Below are 21,493 nucleotides of genomic sequence, written 5' to 3' on the forward strand. Positions count from 1 at the left end.
GTCAATTTTGACAGTTAATGCAGAGCCCAGCCCTCCTAATTTGTTGACTGCAAAGAGATCTACCTACCCAAATCCAGTAGTGTAGAAGGGAATTAATTTACTAGAATGATAATACAGCCCTCTGTACTGGAAACTGTTTATCTGCCTGGAAGGATATGGCCCAGAGATTTTCAAAGACATTTCCCCTACACTCCCAAGTTGAAATAACCCACATTTAATTTACAGCATTTGTTATTAGACTTCTTAAAGCCACATGGTAGGGCAATAGATAAATTCTCCAAGGAGATCTTTCCTAAAAACATTATCCTAGGTTTGCTGTGACCCATCCTCCAGTGTCAAGATTCCATTCTTTCCAAGTGGAAGGAACAGTTTCTCTTAAATGTATACCAAACATATAACCACCTTTCAAACTATGTCACCTAAAAAGACTAAATTATATAAATATTTAAGATAAAGCTGATATGGCCCATGTGTCTAGTTGTGAGAAAAATAATTCTCTACCTTCTTATACTCAACATGAAAATTTGTAATTTCTTCCCAAGGAAGACATCTTAAAAGATTTTCCATTCTCGTGATACTCATATAATCAAAGAACATGGCTAAAATAATGATGTGGGTGAGAATTATCTATGTGCTTGACAAGAACATATTTAAAAATGAGAGAATTAGCCAAAGGAAAATTGTTAAGATCTCATCCCAGGCTACCCTTGTCTAAGATATTTGAAAGCCATTATCCTTACAGAAGATGGATTCCCAGTTTTTAGAAACAACAATACAATTACCACTCTCGTTCTCAGTTTTTAATATGAAAATCAAAGCTGAGCATGCATAACCTTTGGCTTCGGCAACCAAAAAAAAAAAAAGTGTGCTTTTGGCACACTTTTCTATACTGCTGAGTTACTTTGTGTAATGCACTGGACTTACACAGGTGTCTCATAAAAATGCCTCCAATAATTTCTACCCTCTTTTTTTAAGCCATGAAGTTTCTAAATTTCACAACATAATAACTTGATAATTTCATTTATAAAAGGCTGATTCTATTTTGATGTTATTTACATTTCAGAAATAATTTGAATATTTAAAATAATAACACATCAGATGGGATATTGAGCTTGAATCTAGCCCAAATAAACGATAAAGCTCAGACAGACCTATCAGTAGTTAAAAGGCTTGTGAAACACTGACCTTTTCATGAACAGCAAATAGAAATGCTGTTTTCAACCTTCTTTTTACGGAAAGTTGCCATTTCAACCAGTGTAAAAACAAACAAGCAGAAAGATTTGAAATGCTAATTTGAAATTATTTCTGTGAGTATCAGATACGGTTTCAGAAGTATATCTCCTCTATCCCATCTCTTCCTAGAGCATAGAGATACATAAATACAAAAATAGATGATGTATGTCAAAGAACTCGAATGGCATTTTCAGATGTCTAGGATTGCCCTGAAAGCCCATGTCAGGTTGGTGTTCCTTTTTATCAGATCTCTTTTATAAATGGGAGAAGGGGGGCGGGGGGGGGGGCGGAGACATGGAAGGAAGCATATTCCTGAATTTTTTTTTTCCTTTTTAGTTAAAGATGTAAATTCCAAGTTGTTCGAAAACTGCTTAGGATACTGTTAATTATATCTATCCTTCTAAAAACATACATAGATTTTTAAAAGAAAGAAATTCATTTTTTCTTTCCTCATTTGGCAAGCATTTCTGATAGAAAGTTTCTGGTTCAATTAGGGCTCCTTTCTGACTTTTCCAATTACCCTCTGTCTTTTGGGGGGTTTTGAATACAGCTCTTGAAAAACAGTCCTCATCTAGGTCAAATCCTGGGGGATTAAAAGGATGAGAGTCTGTATTTTCCTGGAAACATAGCACTGAGCAGATCAGCCCCCATACATTAGTTGATATTTTCTAGAACTGTGTTTTGGCGTGTTGGGACAGAAGGAATGGGACTCCCACCTAGTTTTGCCACAAATACCTAATCATCTACCGACATGTAGGTTCTCCACTAGCTGTAGTTTAGCTTAGATATTCTCAACTAAACCCACCCTCAACTCTCATATACACTGGTTGTCTTATCCTTAGTGTTTTGCTGCCAAGATCTTACTAACAGGCAAACTAGCCCTTTCAACCAGTTGGTACGTGAGATTTCTCCAAAGGGAAGGATGAGGAATGTGTACAGAGTGGGGTGTGATGTTCATGCCAAGTCACTGGAACCTGTTTAGTCAAATGCTTCATTACATACTGGACTCTGTTTGGGACACTTACTATCAGAAATATTGCAAGGACTTTATTTTATTGATATTATATCAACTAAACTTTTGTGGTATTGGATCTAAGCAAGGGATGGCATCATGCCAAAACGTAGGGGTTTTTTTTGTTTTTTGGGGGTTTTTTTTGCGGTACGCGGGCCTCTCACTGTTGTGGCCTCTCCCGTTGCGGAGCACAGGCTCCGGACGCGCAGGCTCAGCGGCCATGGCTCACGGGCCCAGCCGCTCCGCGGCATGTGGGATCTTCCCGGACCGGGGCACGAACCCGTGTCCCCTGCGTCGGCAGGCGGACTCTCAACCACTGCACCACCAGGGAAGCCCCTGTAAAGTTATTTTTGTTAGCTACATTGTTATTGTTACAATTTGCAAGAAAATAATGTCATATTTCCGTCTAAAACTCTAAGCACAGGTTTTTGCTGCCATCAGTAATCTGATAGGAAATTTGACTCTGAATCTTGAGACAGAGGATGCTGTGGTAAATGTATATGTGAGGCTTAAAATATTCTTGATATTCTCAGGTTGTTCTCACAGACTCTGCATAGATTTACTTTTCTAAAACAAATGAGTATCTTTCTCAACAAAATGGATCGGGAATTTTCCCAATAAGCACCCAAAGAACCTGTGAGCATTAGGTTGCATCATGGCTCTACTTCAGTGCCCCCTTTTCCTACTTCTGACTCTTAAGCCCTGTGCATATCTTTCAGAAACAACTGTGGACAGTGAGAGAAAGCCAAAAAAGAAAAAAAAGACTTGTCCTCCCTTTCCAAAGGAACGAAACCTGCTTCTTCTCTAAAACTGTGACTGTTTCAAATGTTTAATATTAAACACAGAACCGAGAGGGATGCTTTTAAACCCCAGATCTGAAGCAAAGATTGCGTTTTTACAAAGCTGTCAGGAGAATTTATGTTAATCATTGAGACCTGGGATTTACTAACATCAGTACCCAACCACTGCCCTCCCCCATCCCGTTCATAGAGTATCTAGAGGCAAACAAGCAGGCAGGGGAGACGGATCACTATTAATACCATACTCACACCACCATTTAGTCACTAGATGGCATCAGGAAGTAGGCAAAATAGATGGGATCAATCCTAGTCCTTGAGCCAGATCACCACTTTGCTCACCCCCATGATGGATATATATGGTCTATGAACATTAGAACAATGCAAGAAGGATTGTTTTCACTTGATGGGAATATTACCTGCAGAGATTCCTTTCTGCTCTGAGCCAGCATGCTGTGTTCGACTCAAACCTTTCCAAACAGAGTCACGCAGCTCCATCACATACTTACTGCCTGCTTGGAGAGTGAATCCCTCTCTCCAAACTGGTTGCCATGGAACGAATTTTTTAAAACACTGAGAAAGCAACAAACACTTAAGTATTGGACCTAGTGGTGAGGAATCTAAACTTGCATTTTTTTCCTTCCAGCCAATGCACTGACACTCCAACTCTAAAAATCATTTCATTAGTAAAAATGAAAAGAATAGTTGCTTTGTCATTGTTCACAATTAATTGATACCTCTTCAGAGCTTGAAGCTTCCACTAACCAAAATGAGATCCATGGGCAGTATTATTATGACTCTACCCAAAGACTAGGTTTGTTTTGTGAAGAGGCCAGAATTGATTTGGGTCCCTTTAAAGCAACAGACAAGATATTTAATAACATTTGAACACAGTGAAGAAGATTCAGCACATGCTGCTGGGTTAGAGGAGGGCTGGGCTTCTGACAGCCTCTCTTAATGTACTGCTTTTCCACCTAAGGTTTTAGCTGTCATGGCTCCCAGTGGAATATTTCCCCACACTTATTCAGTGGGAAGATACTGACACAGCTCCAGACTCTGCCTTTTATTTCCTAATTCTCTCTGGAGAAACAGCCATTCCAGAGCTTGTGATATAAAAGGAAAAAAGAAAAAAATGACAGGTGCCTCATCGGTTGATCGAGAAGTTTTGTACAAAAACACAGACCAGGGCTTCCCGGGTGGCGCAGTGGTTGAGAGTCCGCCTGCCGATGCACGGGACACGGGTTCGTGCCCCGGTCCGGGAAGATCCCACATGCCGCGGAGCGGCTGGGCCCGTGAGCCGTGGCCGCTGAGCCTGCGTGTCCGGAGCCTGTGCTCCATGGCGGGAGAGGCGGCAGCAGTGAGAGGCCCGCGTACCGCAAAAACAAAAACGAACAGAAAACACAGACCATTCCGATTGTCTCCATACTGACTAACACTGTACTTACTAAGTGGCTTTGTTTTAAGTGACTGCAAACCACACCAAAAAGAAAAGGTTTGAGGAAATATTTCCAACCCTTAATCAAAGGTCAGAAATCACTTTGATGACAGGATATCAAATGTCACTTTATCTTCCTGCCTAGTCCTCGCAAATCAGTAAGGATTGAAAAATGCAGAAAGTGTTTGGACAGTACTCACAAATTCAAATTCAGATCTGGAAACTGGAGCTTGATAAGTACCAACTGACAGATTACCCAAGAAAGAGAATCAGAAAGAAACCAAAGAGGGCCAAAATTTACAAGTCTGTCCTCCAAGATCATTGACTTACTTGATACTCAGTTAAAACTTTTAAAAAGTCATCTATAGAGCCAAGGCAGTGGCACAATTTTTAAATCAAATATCAGAGTCTATTTCATTTTTTCAGTCATACAATTCCACAAACCTCAAACATTTCCTTTGTGCAGAGTATTATACTAGGCACCCTAAGAAAGTATGAAGAATTCAAGACAAGTTAATTTCAAGAAAATTAGCACTAGCCCTGAATTGAGTCAGGAAGAGTCCAGCTATGGCACACTAATTAAATTAACCTTCCATTTCGGTCTAGAGACATTTTATCAGTTTGAGACTGCTAAACGGAGCCGTTCTGAAAAATATCCAGGAACATTCCTTTAATAGAAATAGAACTGCTCATTTTCTTAACTTCACATTCTATCTTTCACCAACGAGATAAACGGATACAAACTCAACTAACATCTCCAGACTCTACAACGCACCAAAGCCTGTGTGAGACTGACATACAGTCTTTTGTTTCAGCGTTTCAAGTTGGGATAAACTTGTTCCAAAAATAATTTGCCTTCCCATTCCTGAATTTTTTCTACTGGGTGTGGATATTAGTTCATCACTGAATTTTCTTAACTCTGCCTAATGCTCTTTCGACTTTGAGGCATCTGGCTGTATTTCAGTGAGTTACAACTCCAGCTGTCACATTTTAACAGCCAAAAAGAGAAGACCTCAATCCCCATGTCTGAGTACACAATGTTCTCTTCATTTCAACATCAAATAGTCAGCAAAGAGGAGAACTCAAAGGCTTTCTTCTTTTGAAAATTAGAATTTCATTGTTTCAGAGGATTGTGAACCCTGAGCTCTCTCTGGATTTGAATTTCCTCATCATTAAATGGAGGGCCTTCACCTTAAACTTGGTCTTCCAGAACACATGAAGCCCCGGCGTGAGCCTGGTATCAATCCAGTGGGTATGGGTTGAAGGTGCTTTATGTTGGGAGCCAGTTGGTCCTCATAACACTCCTCATAATACTTGATTACCAATGTAAGCCTCAAGCCAATAAAACCACATTAAGTCTGACAGGAATTTAAAGATTTATTTTGAAACAATTCTTTATGCACTGCTGAAAAACTTTCCCTTCCCTAACTGGAGTGAAAAGTTTCTCCCTTTGTGGGATGCCCAACAATAGAAAATTTAATGAGATAGGAATGCATTCCACCTCAGTGACTTCCTAAGGTTGAATCTGCTATTCGTCTAAATGTAAATTTAGAATTCAGTTTCCTACAATAATTCCACTTTTATTCTTCAATTTTTGTCTTTTTTTTGGTTTGTTTTTTTTGCGGTACGCAGGCCTCTCACTGCTGTGGCCTCTCCCGTTGCGGAGCACAGGCTCCGGACGCGCAGGCTCAGCGGCCATGGCTCACGGGACCAGCCGCTCTGCGGCATGTGGGATATTCCCGGACCGGGGCACGAACCCGTGACCCCTGCATCGGCAGGCAGACTCTCAACCACTGCGCCACCAGGGAAGCCCTATTCTTCAATTTTTATACTTAGTGACAACCTTTTAGGAGAAAGAGACAGCCAGCAGTGATTTTATACTAAAGTGTGTGAATACAGACAGGATGCACACTGACCAGGAGAAAGATATTAAAAGATATAAGTATTCTAAAGGAAGACGAAAAAAGGATTGCATTTGCTGCAGATTCAACTGTCTTTTCAAACGCCTCCCTTGTTATGGAGAAAATGACTCCTCAGAAAGATTTTACAAAAAGACTTAAATCCCATCCCTAGCAATCATCTGGTTTGCCATAGCCCAAATGTCTCACTAGCAATCTGAAACTGCACATGGTTGGAGAAAATATAGCAAGAGGATGTAGACATTGCCATGGGGAAAAGAAAGAAAAAGCAACCATGACAAACTCTGCTTATGTAAACAAGGAATGTTTTAGTGGAATAAATGTAAGCTTTCTCTTGAAGGAATCCCAGTTAGAATGTCATCAGAAATGGCAAAACCATGGCAACATCACAGCAGTAAGATATTCCAGTTTTATTAGCACTGAGGCAAAAAGCCAAATTTGTCCGGGGTGGGGGGGGAAAGGTAAACAAAAATTCCTGGCATTGCAACAGATGAAGTGATCTCGCGAGCCTCGTTGTTGAGAGAGAAAATTAAAAGATAGTATTTTTGTCCTAACTATAGTACTGTCTAACTTCCACCTGGGGAAGAAATTACTTTTCCTTCTCTCATTATATGTCTTTATGTAGAGCTGCTATTCAGTTACGGTAGGCATCATATTTTTATATTTCCGTTAAGTCCCTCATGTTGAATCTGACCCCCGTTTCACATTTGATTAGGAAATCCTAAATTGGAAAGGTAGATTTTTCTGCCTTTTTTTAAATCTGTGCCATAAGCATTTTCTAGAGGTGACTGCCTTAAAGCCATCCTGGAAGCTCTGTCAATCATCCGTAGGTGCTTGGTTTAAGGCGGAGAACCCATAAATAAATGGAGCTTTCCTTCTGCACAGGGAGTGGCCCCTTCTGACAAACTCATGTCTGTTTTTCCTCAACCCCTTGTGCCAGTCCAGCCTCTTGATCGACCCAGGTCCACCTGTCAGTCAAAAGAACCGCCAACTCTAATTACATGTGCTGACAGCCTGTTGAACCGAATTCCTCATCAACGGGATTTCATGGAGTGGCCCTTGCTGTTCTTGTTTACTCTTTACTCTTTTATATAGGTCCTTACATTTGGTAGGCTGTACAAAGGATTGTACTAGAAAAAGTCAACAGACCTTTGTGTTCAGTGAAGAAACTATGAACAAATTTAGCCGTTATCATGTTAATCCTCCTGAGGTCTCAGGGAGAATATCACCTGTGTGGCGAGAGACTTAATGCTATTCCTAAAATACTACTCCCTGAAGAAAGGCCATAGAGTCTTCCGCAGATAGCCTTTTGGGACTCAAATTTAATGATGTATAAAAAGCATATTCTCTTCAGAGGGAGGTCATAGGTTAGAGCACGAGTTTGAGTCATAGTTCACTTTGGGGTTTGCTGTATATGCTAATATAAGACTTAAACTTCTGCACCTCTAGTTTCTCAAGAATTAAACTAGCACCAATTGAATCTGTCCCTTGCCTACATTATAAGAATGCCTCGGAAAAAAATCCAACACTGACCTTCACATTCCAAATGGAAAAGCTTTGTCCTGGGAGTGCAATTAAGGTGATTGAACAACTAGTGTGTTTTAGGATAAGCTACTACAGTGGTTCGTAACATTTGGTCCCCAACGAGGCAGCATCAGCAGCAACTTTGCAATTTGTTGGGTATATAAATTCCCTGTTCCCACCTGAGACCCCAACCCAGACCTGTGAATCAGAAATTCTGGGAGCGGGCCCAGCAATGTGGGTTTTAACAAGCCCTTGGGATGATTCTGATGTACGTTCAAGTTTGAGAACTACAAACAGTGCTCTGAGTGGTCAAGGAAAGTTCATGTCACCCACTGTTTAACTCTGCTTCCTCACAGGAAAAAGCTTAAAAGCTTAAGTGATAGATTCCATCTAGGCCCAATACATTCTGATATATGGACAGAAATGCCCACCATTCAGACATAAAATATAATCTGAAGGAAAATGAATCCTTACAAATGTTCTTCACTGGTGTTAACAGCTTCAGGCAGGATCTCCAATCAGAAAGATTTCTCATCAGCTCTTCTAGTTCTTTTAAAAAACCAACAGCACACATCCGCTTTGCCTGACTGCCCAGGGCCTAGAGAATGACCTTGGACACCTTTCCCTTAATTGATCAGCTCTGGCCCATTTACCTTAATGCTAAGCCATCATGTAACAGAACTGAGTTATATTTAATGACATGGTCTATTGGTTTGAAGAATGGGTGTGGACTGAGCTCAAATGACTAGTGGTTCTAAGTGTGTTTGGGTTTTCGAAGATAGTGTCAAAGGCTCACATAGCTCATAAAACCTGGAAACCACAGACAATGTAGACATCAATCCCAAGACCCCTGGGAGCTTTTTTCTAGGCTCATTTGAATTGGTGCAGAACCAGAGTGGAAGGCCAGCAAGTAACCTGGCTTATAAAAATGGCTTAGGAAAGGGAATTTAAGATTGTGGGCTATGTGTGTGCATGCATGTGTGTGTGCTTCCTTAAATCTAACCTGAAAATAACACATTTACAGCTACTGAAAACATCCATATGTATTTTGACCTTTTTGTTTTTTAAACATCTTTATTGGGGTATAATTGCTTTAGAATGGTGTGTTAGTTTCCGCTTTATAACAGAGTGAATCAGCTATATGTATACATATCTCCTCCCTCTTGCGTCTCCCTCCCACCCTCCCCATCCCACCCCTCTAGGGGTTGACCCCTCTTTTTGATGCAGAAAAGTAAATTCAGAGTAGCCGAAAGGAGGCCTAAAATGGAACCACAACAATGATATTCTGAAGGAAAATGCTAAACTATACCCCCAGGCCTTCCTTTGAAGGAACGACACTTGTCAGATATCTTGGAATGACTGCTCTTTTTCAGGAATTACTGGAAAAGAATAACTGATGTATAATGTTCTACCTTCTTCTCTAAAATCTGCGTTGCATTTGGGTGTCCCATTTTCTGTCTCTGACGGCATTTTCTCATTGGCTCTTTCCCCAGCTGCGACCTGATCACCACACAACTCCAGCTAAAACACCGCCCCCCCTTCCTCTGTCTCCACCATTGTGTCCATTTCCATCTGCATATTCTGTCTTTTACTCAAAGTTAAAGCCTCACTGAGAAGATACTTCTTAGAAAAATCACCAAATGTCAAGGTGCTTGGCGATGGAACATGCACATTTGCAGGGGAGGGGCTGGGTCAGACTGACTGGGGCTCACTCAGATCCAGAGCCCTGACCTCCCTTCCAGACCTCTGTAGTCCACAAGGCAAAATTACAGTGGTGGCTTGGCTTTGTCGACAATCCATGGTTTATGTTATGGACTCAAGTCTTGAAATCTGGAAACAAACCTGGATTAAAAATTTCCCTTGGAAAGTTTAAGAGAAAAAGTTACATGTTCTAAAGCCCATTAACTTATGTGAAACATTAAAAAGGCCTTGACATGACAAGGTAACAGATAGTTGCTTTAATCTCCCAACAGCTTCTGCCTTTCAGTGCCATTCATGGTGATTTTCGTAGGCCAGGGGTGTAATTCGCTATTATTCTAATAAGCCATAAAAATAACTGTTGGTACAACTGTTATTCCAACAGGGACTTTCCTGGATTTCACCCATTAATTTTTGTAGACAGTAGGAAGCTCACACTGAGGAGACATTCTGAGCTTCCTAGAGGAGGACAAGAGAAGGAACTAGCATCTTGTACAGGCTACTTATCTGCACAAAACACTGCTCGGTCCCACTGGGAGTGTTCCCCCCAGGGCAGGCGAGATGGAAGAATTCAGGTAGGAAACAAATTTAGAATGTCTGTCTCACCTTTGATGGTTAGGATGGCAATGCCTTCCTACCGAAGAAGCTTGGTAGATACTTTTGATAGTAAACTGAACCCATAGGCAATCCATAAAGAAAAGGAAGGCAGATCACTGTGCCAGAAACTCTTCCAAAGAGGCGATCATGAATTCCCCACACAGGACAGAAAAGGAAAGACCAGCCCATGTGCACATGTGCACATCCTGTATGCACAGTTTAAAGGACCCACCAAAAATAGCCTCCAAACACAGGCTGGGGGTGGGGGGAGAGCGGAAAGAAGAGAGGCCAAAGTGGAGGGAAGGAGTTCGTGCCTCGAAAAATGAAGTGAGCAATCCTAATGTCCCTCTAGTTGATCCTGAAGAGAGAGTCACCTGTCTAAAGCTGATTTTTAAATAATTTCACCACACTTTGGAATTCCTGAGTAGTGGTATGTCAGTAATACATTTGGCTACTTAACCGAATTTTTCAGGTTTTATTCTTCCATGCCAATGAATGTAATCTCTAAGACTTGCCATTTTTAAGTACACACACACACACACACACACACACACACACACACACAAAGGTTAAATGCATTATATATTACTCATTTTGTGGGAAACACAATGTACTATAATCAAAAAGATTCCAGTGGCTTCTTTCAGTGTGTTTCAGTGATAATATTTGGTATGAAGTAAAGGTATTCAGACCCTCTCTTTACCGACCATATTGTCAAAATTACGATCTTAAGCAGCTCTGTTACAAATGCCCGTGTGAAATAGCATCTCTAGTGTCTCAATACACTTATTTAACTTTCAAAAAGAATATGTGCTAAACTTAAATATTTTTATATCTGTGGTGTTTTCCTATTAACCTATAGTTGTAAACAAGTGAGCTTACAACTGATTATCACAAAGGAAAATGGCCTACACAAGACGTTAAAAGTAGAGGAAGTTATTTATAAAGTGTTCTGCCAAAGACCATTTAATGATCTGTAAAACGCAGATTAACTTCTTTCATCATGAATGTGATTGTAAGAAATGCTCACCCTCTCATCCTCTATCTTTTGAAAATTAATATTTTGTATTTCTAAGGGCCAAGGGAAATATTTTTTAAGCCAGTGTAATACACAGACCCCTTGGACATGAGAGCTGTTGATACAGTGACTCGGATCAACCGTGTAATGTTAGATTAGAAGTCTGACATCCGATGGTAAATTTATCAGTCTTTCCTATAATTCTTATACTGCACTGAATTACATTTGGGAAATTCAACTAATCTCTTCAAATTAAAGGCGCCAATATTAACGGTAGATCTCAACATGGAAAGCATTAAAGTACTCCCTTTCAAGCACCTTGAGAGGATGGAAATTACCCCCTAATTTTCCCACCTACCATCTCACGTACGTTAACTCAGAGGTCTAACAATGTCGCGTAGAAGGTTAACAGACTATGTACACCGAGGATATTCAATTTGTGCAGTTAGTAAGAACTAGCCATTTAAAAATATATTCAAATGTTTTGTAAATAAAATTTTTGATGCCTATAGTTTTGTTCAAACTACTATCTTTTAAAATAATTAGATATTATTTGAATTTTAAAAATAGTCTATTATAAGTTAGATGTTGCTTTATTGACTCCGTGATTCAGTGTACACTCAGCCATATTCCTGTGGGGAAACAGCAATCTTACTTTCTTGGCATAAGCCAAATCTTCATAGATTATTTAAGGACTCTAAATATGAGACGAAAAACAAAAAACAAACAGACAAACAAAACACCAAAATTAAATGCTAGTGAAGAAATTAGAAACCTATTGTATAAAACGTATTTTTTAAATCTTAAGATATATGTGATTTACACTGCCTGTTAATCTAGTCTCTTTGTGAAATAACCACAGCATATTTGTTTAGACTCTGAAACACCAAATATTTGTGATGTTTGCATAGCACCATTGTTGTAATATGTGATTTCAAATGGTAAGCATCTTTGTTGTAATCATGTGAATCCACAGAAGAATAAATTCCTGCTGTTAATGTACAACCAGCTCTCAGAATTCAGATTTCCTGCAGCTGCTGTATCACCAATAAATGAGAATTAATTGTGAAAACAGTTTTTAAAGAATTGAGTTTATGATCACTGTGCATTTTCCTGATGGATGAATTCAGAGAGTTTTATTTTTACCAGAAGTGCTCTGTCAGTCAGTAAATACAACTGCTGATTCCAACCATACCATCATTCCAATGGTTTCTGTATGGTTGCTCTAACTACCCAAAACTGGAAGCTTGTTGCAAGATGTGTCCTAACAAATGTACAATAAATGACTTTTCCTGCATGCTGCCTGAGATATACTGTAATTTGAAATGTCTTATCCAACAAATTATATATTTCATAACCCCAAATTGAACTGGCAATATTTCTCACGTTTATAACTAATGGTATGTTAATATCAAAATCAGAAGCACTGTCATACATGTATGTTACATGTGACGTTTAACTTGTTAAACTGTAATCAGTGAAGTGTTCATTGCCTGAACTAGTCAATTCTGTACAAATCATTGTCTTAACTGTTTTCCAAATCTTACCATATTTCCTAACACTTAAATATAAATGTTTGTAAATTAGTCATTCATTTTTTTATTGGCTTCTTATGTATCTTCAGTGTGACCCCACTAACTAACCCAAACAAAGGAGAAACAAAATGTTCCCCTGTCATAGTTAAGTCCAGGCTCAAGGACATTTTAGCTATGGCAAAAGTTCATTCATTCGTCTGACAAATATTTATTGAGTATCTGCTGTGAATCAGGCTCTATACCAAATATTGGGAGAATTTTTGAGGACTAAAGTAATCACAAACCTACGTCACACCCCGTGAGGATTTCTGAACTTTCCCTAAACCATTCTTCAGTGACTTTCCCAGAATTAAGAAACTACTTTGTTTCAATGTTATATCAGAGATAGAAATTATCCACTGAAGAGTCTTGGATTAAAATGCAGTACATTTGGCCCAGGGAAATGCAACTATCGCTCACAGGAGTATTGTCTTAAGGTCAAATTTAAAAATGAATTACACTAAAACTCAATTTAAGAGATTTGACCCTAACTCCAAAAGAAACACTTAAAAGGTCTTCTCTTGAAATTTATATACTAGGTCTGTTTTAAAACATTATCCTTAAGGTTCTTTGCTACACATAAAGTGTAGCATCAGATCACATTTCCTTAAAACCGTACCCCTGTGGGGTATCAAAGAATTCTGTAAAAGAGGAAGAAAATGTCTGTGAAAGGATAAATATTTATCTACAGAACAGCACAGAAGGGAATACACCCAGATGTTTTCTCAATGACAGATTTCCTTACATGTACCATATCCATTTACCACTTTTCAAAAGTGCTTGTACACACTCACAGCCAGATTCATCTCTCTCACCACATCCTCATTGTTCTTATTCAAGGAGGTGCCCCAATAAAACCTTGTGGTTCCTGCCATCACAGCACTTAGGGTAATGAGGTTGATGAGTGGTTTATGTCTTGACTTTACTATCACAAATTAATTTTTGCAGCGCTTGTCATTCCTCTGAAGCTGCTGAAAACAACAGCAACTGGCCACTCGCACAGAGATTTATTCATTCATTCGCTGTGAATATTTGCTAAGCGCTGGAGATGAGACTAGATCTTTCCATACAGCCACACGTGCCTGAGATGGAACAGTGCCCCCCGAGTGCTGGCTGGTAGAGTCAGAAAACTCTGGATTTAGAGTCTAGCTTTGTCAGTTGACCTGGGTAATCTTGTTGAAATCCGTTCACCATTCTGAACCTCAGTTTCTTTCTGTGTAAAATGAGACTAATTGTATCTATCCTTTAGGGTTGTCATGAAGGTTAAATGAAACAGCCACCATTTATGGAGTGCCTGATGCCCATAAGGCCATGAATAAATTGTTGTTGGTATTGATGTCCTAAATATTACTTAACGTCCGTTATACCAGTGACAAAGCTTTCTCCTTGACCAACCTTGAGTAAGGCTCCTTGGAGACCTCTTCTTGACTAGACCCTGACTTTGGGCTCTGTCCCTAGCCCACTTAGTTCAGTTTTGGCAAAAAAAAAATCCTGCTGGGTCAGTTGAGTGAAAATCCCCCCAACCTCTGATACTTGATCGCGTTGCCCATCCCCCACGCTTATCACCCTGTTGTGCCTTCAACAAGATTCCTGTTGAGTCAGACTAGCAAAAATCCACCTAGCTTTGATGTTTGCTTTTAGTAATTTTCCATCCATTGACCGCTGACTCTGCTCCTTGGCTTTAAATCTCATTTGTCTTCGTTCTATGGAGTTGATGAGCTCAGTCTCTCTCCCCTACTTGCAGTAGTCCCCTTTTTGAATAAAGTCTTCCTTACCATCTTTAACAAGTGTCTGAACAAGTTTCTCTTTAACGCCAGCAACAACATCTTCCGTGATGAAAGATGAAAAGACCAAATGAGCTAAATTCTAACTCTCTTCACCATAGCGGCTTTAGCCAAGATATATCAAGTGCTTGCCATCAACCAGATAAGGTACTAAACACCTGACTTGGATTATATCCCAAATCCTCACAAAAACCTTCAAAAGGAGCATAATTTCTTTCACTTTTTACACGTGAGAACTTGAATCTTAGAGAAATACTTGCCCCAAATCGCACACCTAAGTGGCAGAATCAGAAATTGAAATCCAGTCTGCCCGACTCCAAAGCTTAAGCTTATGATCGTTGATAGAGAGAAGCAGAATAACACAATCTTGAAAGTATCTACTTGGACTGAGCAAGCTCCCAACATGACATAAAATGATAACAATATCTATCAATATATGCTACCCATGCAATCACCATGATCACTAGGTGAGTCCAAAAATTTCATCAAAACTTGATATACAACTCCATGGTAACAATCCTATAGCATTACTCTCATAGATCTTATAATTTGTGATATGAGATTATATAGAATGTCTTATCACTAAAGAGACTTTAGCTGATGTCCCCCAGATGCAAGAAAAGCACACTAAATAAGTTTTTCATGCCTCATCAAAGTCAAGTTGGAAACAACTCATCCAACACCACCTTCGATATTTTAGACAACCATGGAAAACAGACATATTTCTTTCTTGCTGTTTTGGTCTGCCTTATCCGTACACATCTGATGTGGGAACAAAAATAAACCTGATTTCACTCACAGACTTACAACGCAGCTCTTTCAACAAAGCAAGTTACAAGATAATCCAGAACAACAACAAAAATGACACGTCTGTGGTAGATAATCCATGAATGGGAACAGCTATCAGTCCAAAAATGGGCTTGATTATACCAGGAATTCTCTTATTCCAAATGACCGGTTTGTTCTAAGACAGTCCATAGCACTAGCTATGTTGCAACACTATTTTCGTCATCTGTGAACAGCTGTGACTCTCCAACTGTGCCTAGTCTCTGTGCTTATCAGCTACCTACCATGTAGTCACAGGCAGGGAAAGACAATATAAACAGATCCAGAGATATGCCAGTAAACCCTTGATTTTTCTTTTCATTTAGAACCCAATCATTAAACATGTTTAAGTGCAGATTCCCAGGATCCTACAATTTACATGCTTACATAGGCAGAACTATTAGTAGCTCTTCCTAGGATCTGTGCTCACCCCTTCAGTGGCAGATGAAACTTCACCACATTTCAAGGAATAACAATGGACACAAATAAACAATTAGCAAAAGGTCACATTCAATCCTTAGTTGGCGCCTTAGCCAGATCCTTTTTAAGTGCCTCTGCTCCCATATCTCATCCACTGGTTGAGAATGGAATGCCATGAAATATTTTCAGAAATTCTAAGATGATAAATCTGCAACATATGAAGGTAATCTACAATGGTCCCAGGCATATCCCATTTATTGAAAGGAATTCATTTCATGTGAGCGATAACGCTGGCCTTCATTACCAAAGATCTGATATTGCAAGGACATTTTTAATTTTTTATAACAATGAAAAATTATTAAATAGGGAATATGCAACAAAGGATTCCTTCTGGGTTCTTGTTCCTACTATATCACTAAAAACAAGGTACAAGTGTAATAGTAATCTAGTAACACACACTAGGAAATTCGACAAAAGTCAAGCCCTCATCAAACAGCTGTACCTGTTCTGACAGTTCTGCTGGTTTTACTTTGTGAGAAAAAAAAATGTCAACAACCTTCTTTGGTTACCATGAGAACTAGAGCACAAACAGCCAAGCAAATTTCCTAAAGGGAGTGGCCATCTGTTTCAAAATTCTAGCCAGCAAATTCCAGGTATGTTTAAGTCCCGGCCCTAAACAAGCCAGGACTTAAACATGCAAATGATAAAATTTTGTCCTTGATTAATCTGAGGGCAACCCATGTTTGGCCATAGTGCAATAAGCAATGAGGTAAAAATTATGGTTCTATTACTGATTACAGAAAATCTGTATTTTCTTGAATGAAGGTGCCATGATACCTCATCCTTCACATATTTGTGAGGGTTTCTACCACGCCACAGTTCCATAAATTCCAAGGGAAAGATTAACTCAAAATTCCTATCTAATCTCCTTCTGTTGAGAAATCAAACAGAGAGATTTTTTTCAAACATCCTTCCCCAAAGGCTTTTCAATTCAATCGAAACAAATCATCAGAGTGCCTCTGTCTTTCTGAAGATAATGTGAAGCACAGCCCAGATGTCCAAAAACATCCAGTTGTCAAAAAAGGATTCACGCACACACTCACACGATGGCTACAAGAAGAGCCAAGACAATGATTAGAGCCTTTTAGAATTGAAGAATGAAATAGAACAAATTCTAGGCAAATGCCAGACCCTTTCAGCTCAGTCAGCAAGAGTACTTCATTTTTACTGGAGTCAGAGGAAACTTGAGATACAACATCATGTTTTTTAGTCATGGGAGGCACTAGAGCTTGACCTGCTATGACTTGAAAAATTGCAGGGTGAATCTTATGAGTCTAAGTGTTACTGTATTTCAACTGCCTAACTCCCAACGTTCCTCCAGAGGGGCACTAGAGAGTAAAGAGCATAAATCGTGGACCTCCCAATGTTCCTCCAGAGGGGCACTAGAGAGTAAAGAGCATAAATCGTGGACCTGAGCTACTTGAGTTCAAATCCTGACTCTGCTAAGCTAGGTGAACATGGGCCAATTGTCTACTTTATGCCTCAGTTTCCTCATAAGTAAAACAGGGAGGATAATAGCACCTATCTCGTGGAGTTATTGTAAAGATGAAATGAGTTAATACACACAAAGTCCTAGAGAGTGCCTGCCACAGAAGGAGTGCCAGGTAAATGTTATATACCGTCATTGTAGCCGGTAGATAAGAGACCTGTGATTGGTTCCTTGCTATCTACCCATAGTGAAGTATGACTTAGTTCTACCATATGTTTAAAAAAGGGGAGAGAAACGAAAAAGAACAGAAGCAACTGAGATACAATGGGGAAGAGACAAAAGGAAAAATACAAAAGGAGAAGAAAGTGCTGGTGGGAAAATGAACACTGAAAGGAAGCATTTTAGTGTACAATAAGAAAAGGAGGGTGGATCAATAGTTCACCTTTATTAAGTACCAGCCACTGTTAGGCACTTAGAAACCCTCACCCCAAAATAAAAATAAGTCAAATAAAATATTATTATCACCATATTTCTAACAAAAACTTGCGAATTAAAGGGGTCCCGAATGTGTGAGGCTTACGTGGCTAGTCAGTGCAGAAGCAGCCTGAGGACGGGCCTGGCTGCAGAGTTGGTACACTCATCCACTGAGCTGTACTCACTCCCACATAAGTGACAGGACACAGGGAGCAATTCCGGAAAAAGCCACACGTAGAACTGGATGAAAATGGTAAGAGCTATAAAGAAACCTACTTGTGAAATTTTCTCTTCTGTTCTCCTTGAGGATTTTTTATTATCTTGATAGTTTTACACTGTGTAATTCCTCCAGTAGCAAAATAACTTCTTACTCCTTCATAGTTTTCGTGAATCTATGGATCTATCATCGTTGTCATTGTACACATGCATATTGCAGAACCGGGCTTCTGCTATGGTCAAAATAAAAGTAATTCTTACATGATGGGTCTTTTTTTTTTTTTTTTTTTAAAGTCCCACACCTCAAAATATTAAAACCCGAGCCTAAGATTGCCATGTGGGGAAAAATGTGAAAAACGGTGTGACTGGTTTCATAACCACAAATGCTTATGCTTGATAAACTACCGCATTCCAGGAGACTGAACTGCATCAAGTCTTCTAAGCTGAGATGCATAAAGTTTTCTAAACGGCACACAAATCTTTTTCACAGGGAAACCAAATATTTAACTGCAGAAAATCACGCTGAAGTTGACACTGCATCCTAGCATACTTGAACAATTTCTTCTGAATTCTTTCATGGTTCCTTTAATATTTTTAGAGCAACAAGTTAGAAAGGGAAAGGACCTGTTTACTGTGATCAAAAACTTTATGAGGGATGTTTTGGGGGAACATTTTACAGAAATCTTTGAAGAACCCCTGAGAAAGATGCGGAGTCACTAATCATCCGAGGAAACTTGTACATTGTTCTCTTCGTTCCACTGTAATGACACTGTAGCACTGTAACCACGGGAGGCATGAGACAGCAATACACTGTTCAAAGTTGAGATTAATTTCCTCCCACCGGCAAGATGACAAATGAGCACTTACACACTGCATAGGAGAATCTCTTAGGAATAACATGTGTTTAATTGGCAAAGTGCTTTAAGGGTAATTACTTTGCTTCAAAGACTGCCTGTAAGAATTTAGGACTAAATCCACTATGACTGGCAAAGGGCACTTCCTTTTGATCTACTTATAATTAGAAACATTTAATAAACTATTGTCTTTATGTCAGTGATTAAACGGAATTAAAAACGAGTGAGGGGCTTCCCTGGTGGCGCAGTGGCTGAGAGTACTCCTGCCGATGCAGGGGACACGGGTTCGTGCCTCGGTCCGGGAAGATCCCACATGCCGCGGAGCGGCTGGGGCCGTGAGCCATGGCCGCTGAGCCTGCACGTCCGGAGCCTGTGCTCCACAACGGGAGAGGCCACAACAGTGAGAGGCCTGCGTACCGCAAAAACAAACAAACAAACAAACAAAAAAAGGAGTGAGAAGGTTTTAGAACCCATAGAAGACATAATTTACTTTCTTCCCCTCATATGCCAGTATACAGAAATCTTTCTTGACTTCTTCTGGGGATTAATTTTACTAAATTGCCATATTTATTCATGCAGGAGAAGTTTGGGAAATTAACCCAAAGCCTCAATAGCAATATGCTTGGCTTGGAGTTGGCACTCACATATTATATGGATGGATGGATGGATGAATAACTGGAAAGGCCAAGAATAGAGTCTAAAGACTGGATGGGACCACTTCCTCAGGTTCCTGGGGAAGATTTCAGTTCCAGGCAATTAAAGCAGTGGTTTTCACCCTGGCCAGACATTGACAAGCACCAGGGGGACATTTCAGATAAACACTTGGCTCAGGAACCCCATAGGCCAATTAAATCAAAATCTTTACATGTGGGGGTAAGTGGTAGAGTATAGTATAGGTAGTTTTCAAAAATTTACCAAGTAGAGTTACCAGGTTCTACAAGTAAAAAGATAGGATGCTCAGTTCAAGCTGAATTTCAGATTGAAAAACAAATAATTGTTTAGTATAAGTATGTCCCAGGCAACAGTTGGGATACACTTATACTAAAAAATTATTTATTGTTACTCTGAAATTCAGATTTAACTATGAGTCCTTATTAAATCTGGCAATCTTATCCCTCAAGGTATTCTAATGTACCGTTCTGAGAACCACTGAGTTCCATTAAGTGAAGTAGGTAGTGTGACATCAAGAAAATACAATAACAGCAAACTAGGCTGTCCAGAACATCCAGCATTTGGCAGCCAACAGCGGGGACACAGACCCAGAAGCAGTGCTCTACTCTGGAAAGACTAATGGAAGTCAAAGTAAATCCTCAGTTTCAGAGAAATTGGGGTATCAGATAAGAAGCCTAGGCAGAAACTTAAGTTTAAATGAATAATACGAGGACCCAGCTATTTAGTATGATATACTATGGCGTTTTCATGGTCAGAACACTGTTGTGGAAGCAGAGAAGATGAGAAGAGAATTTACAAAAAGCAAGATCCTTCACAGCAGCACCAAACTGTGGATCCAGGACACCTGGTGTTTTCTCCGCTAAAGAATGAATTCATCTCAGAGCCGAGAGCATGTAAGTTTAAAAGAGTTCTGAAGTGACCTTATTTCTGTGATTGGAGGCCTTTTGGGTTGAGGGCTGGACATTTCACTACGGCAGAATCAGCAAATAAGCCAGCACTCACATCAACAACTCTTAAATGTGTCTCTATTGACCAGTATTCATGTGAAAGCAAAGGCCAGATGAGAACGGTGTTAAGAAGATAAGCCTTGAGAAGGCTAAATGTCAGTCACTACCTATAAGAGTTTCCTTTTTGTGAGCTGAAGATGGCAAAATGAAAGTAGATTTTGACATTAATGGGACTACCCAAGAAAAAAAGGTTTAAGGAGTCTTGCTCTGCCCTAGAAAAGTCCAAAGATACTCTGGGAAAAAAAAAAAAAAAGAAAGAAAAGAAAATGTTAACAGTAGAATATATCTCAGTTGGAATACCAATTTTAAAATACAGTTGGCCCTTGAACAACACAGGTTTGGACTGAACGGGTCCACTTATATGAGTTTTTTCAATAGTAAATACCACAGTACTACACGATCCATGGTTGGGTGAATTTGTGGATGCAGAGGAACTATGTATGGAAGCGAAGGGCTGAATAAGTTCCATGCAGATTTTCGACTGTGTGAGGATCAGTGCCCCAACCCCCATGTTGTTCAAGGGTCATCTATATAGACATAATTGTAACAAGAAATATGTATAATATCTTTAAAAACTCCAATAACTTCGATGTAAAAATATGAAAAAAAGAGACATTAACAGAAAAATGGACAAGAGTAGAACAAACACTTGCAAAGCAGGCTATCCAAGTTGCCAAAAATAAACAAAACATAAAAGGCAATAACAACTTTAGGAACTAGAAAAATGCATATTAAAACTACACAGTAATGATACTACATACCCACCAAAATGGCCAGAATTTAAAAGACAATGTCAAGTGTCGGTAATAACATGAATAATTGGAACACATGCACTGTTCAATCATTTTGGAAAATCATTCAGCATCATCTATTAAATGTATAACTTTGCATATCCTGTGGTCCAGCAATTTCATTCCCTAATACCCAACAGAAATGTGTGCAATA

This window comes from Phocoena phocoena, chromosome 14, assembly GCF_963924675.1.
Source record: "Phocoena phocoena chromosome 14, mPhoPho1.1, whole genome shotgun sequence".
Lineage (NCBI taxonomy): Eukaryota > Metazoa > Chordata > Mammalia > Artiodactyla > Phocoenidae > Phocoena > Phocoena phocoena.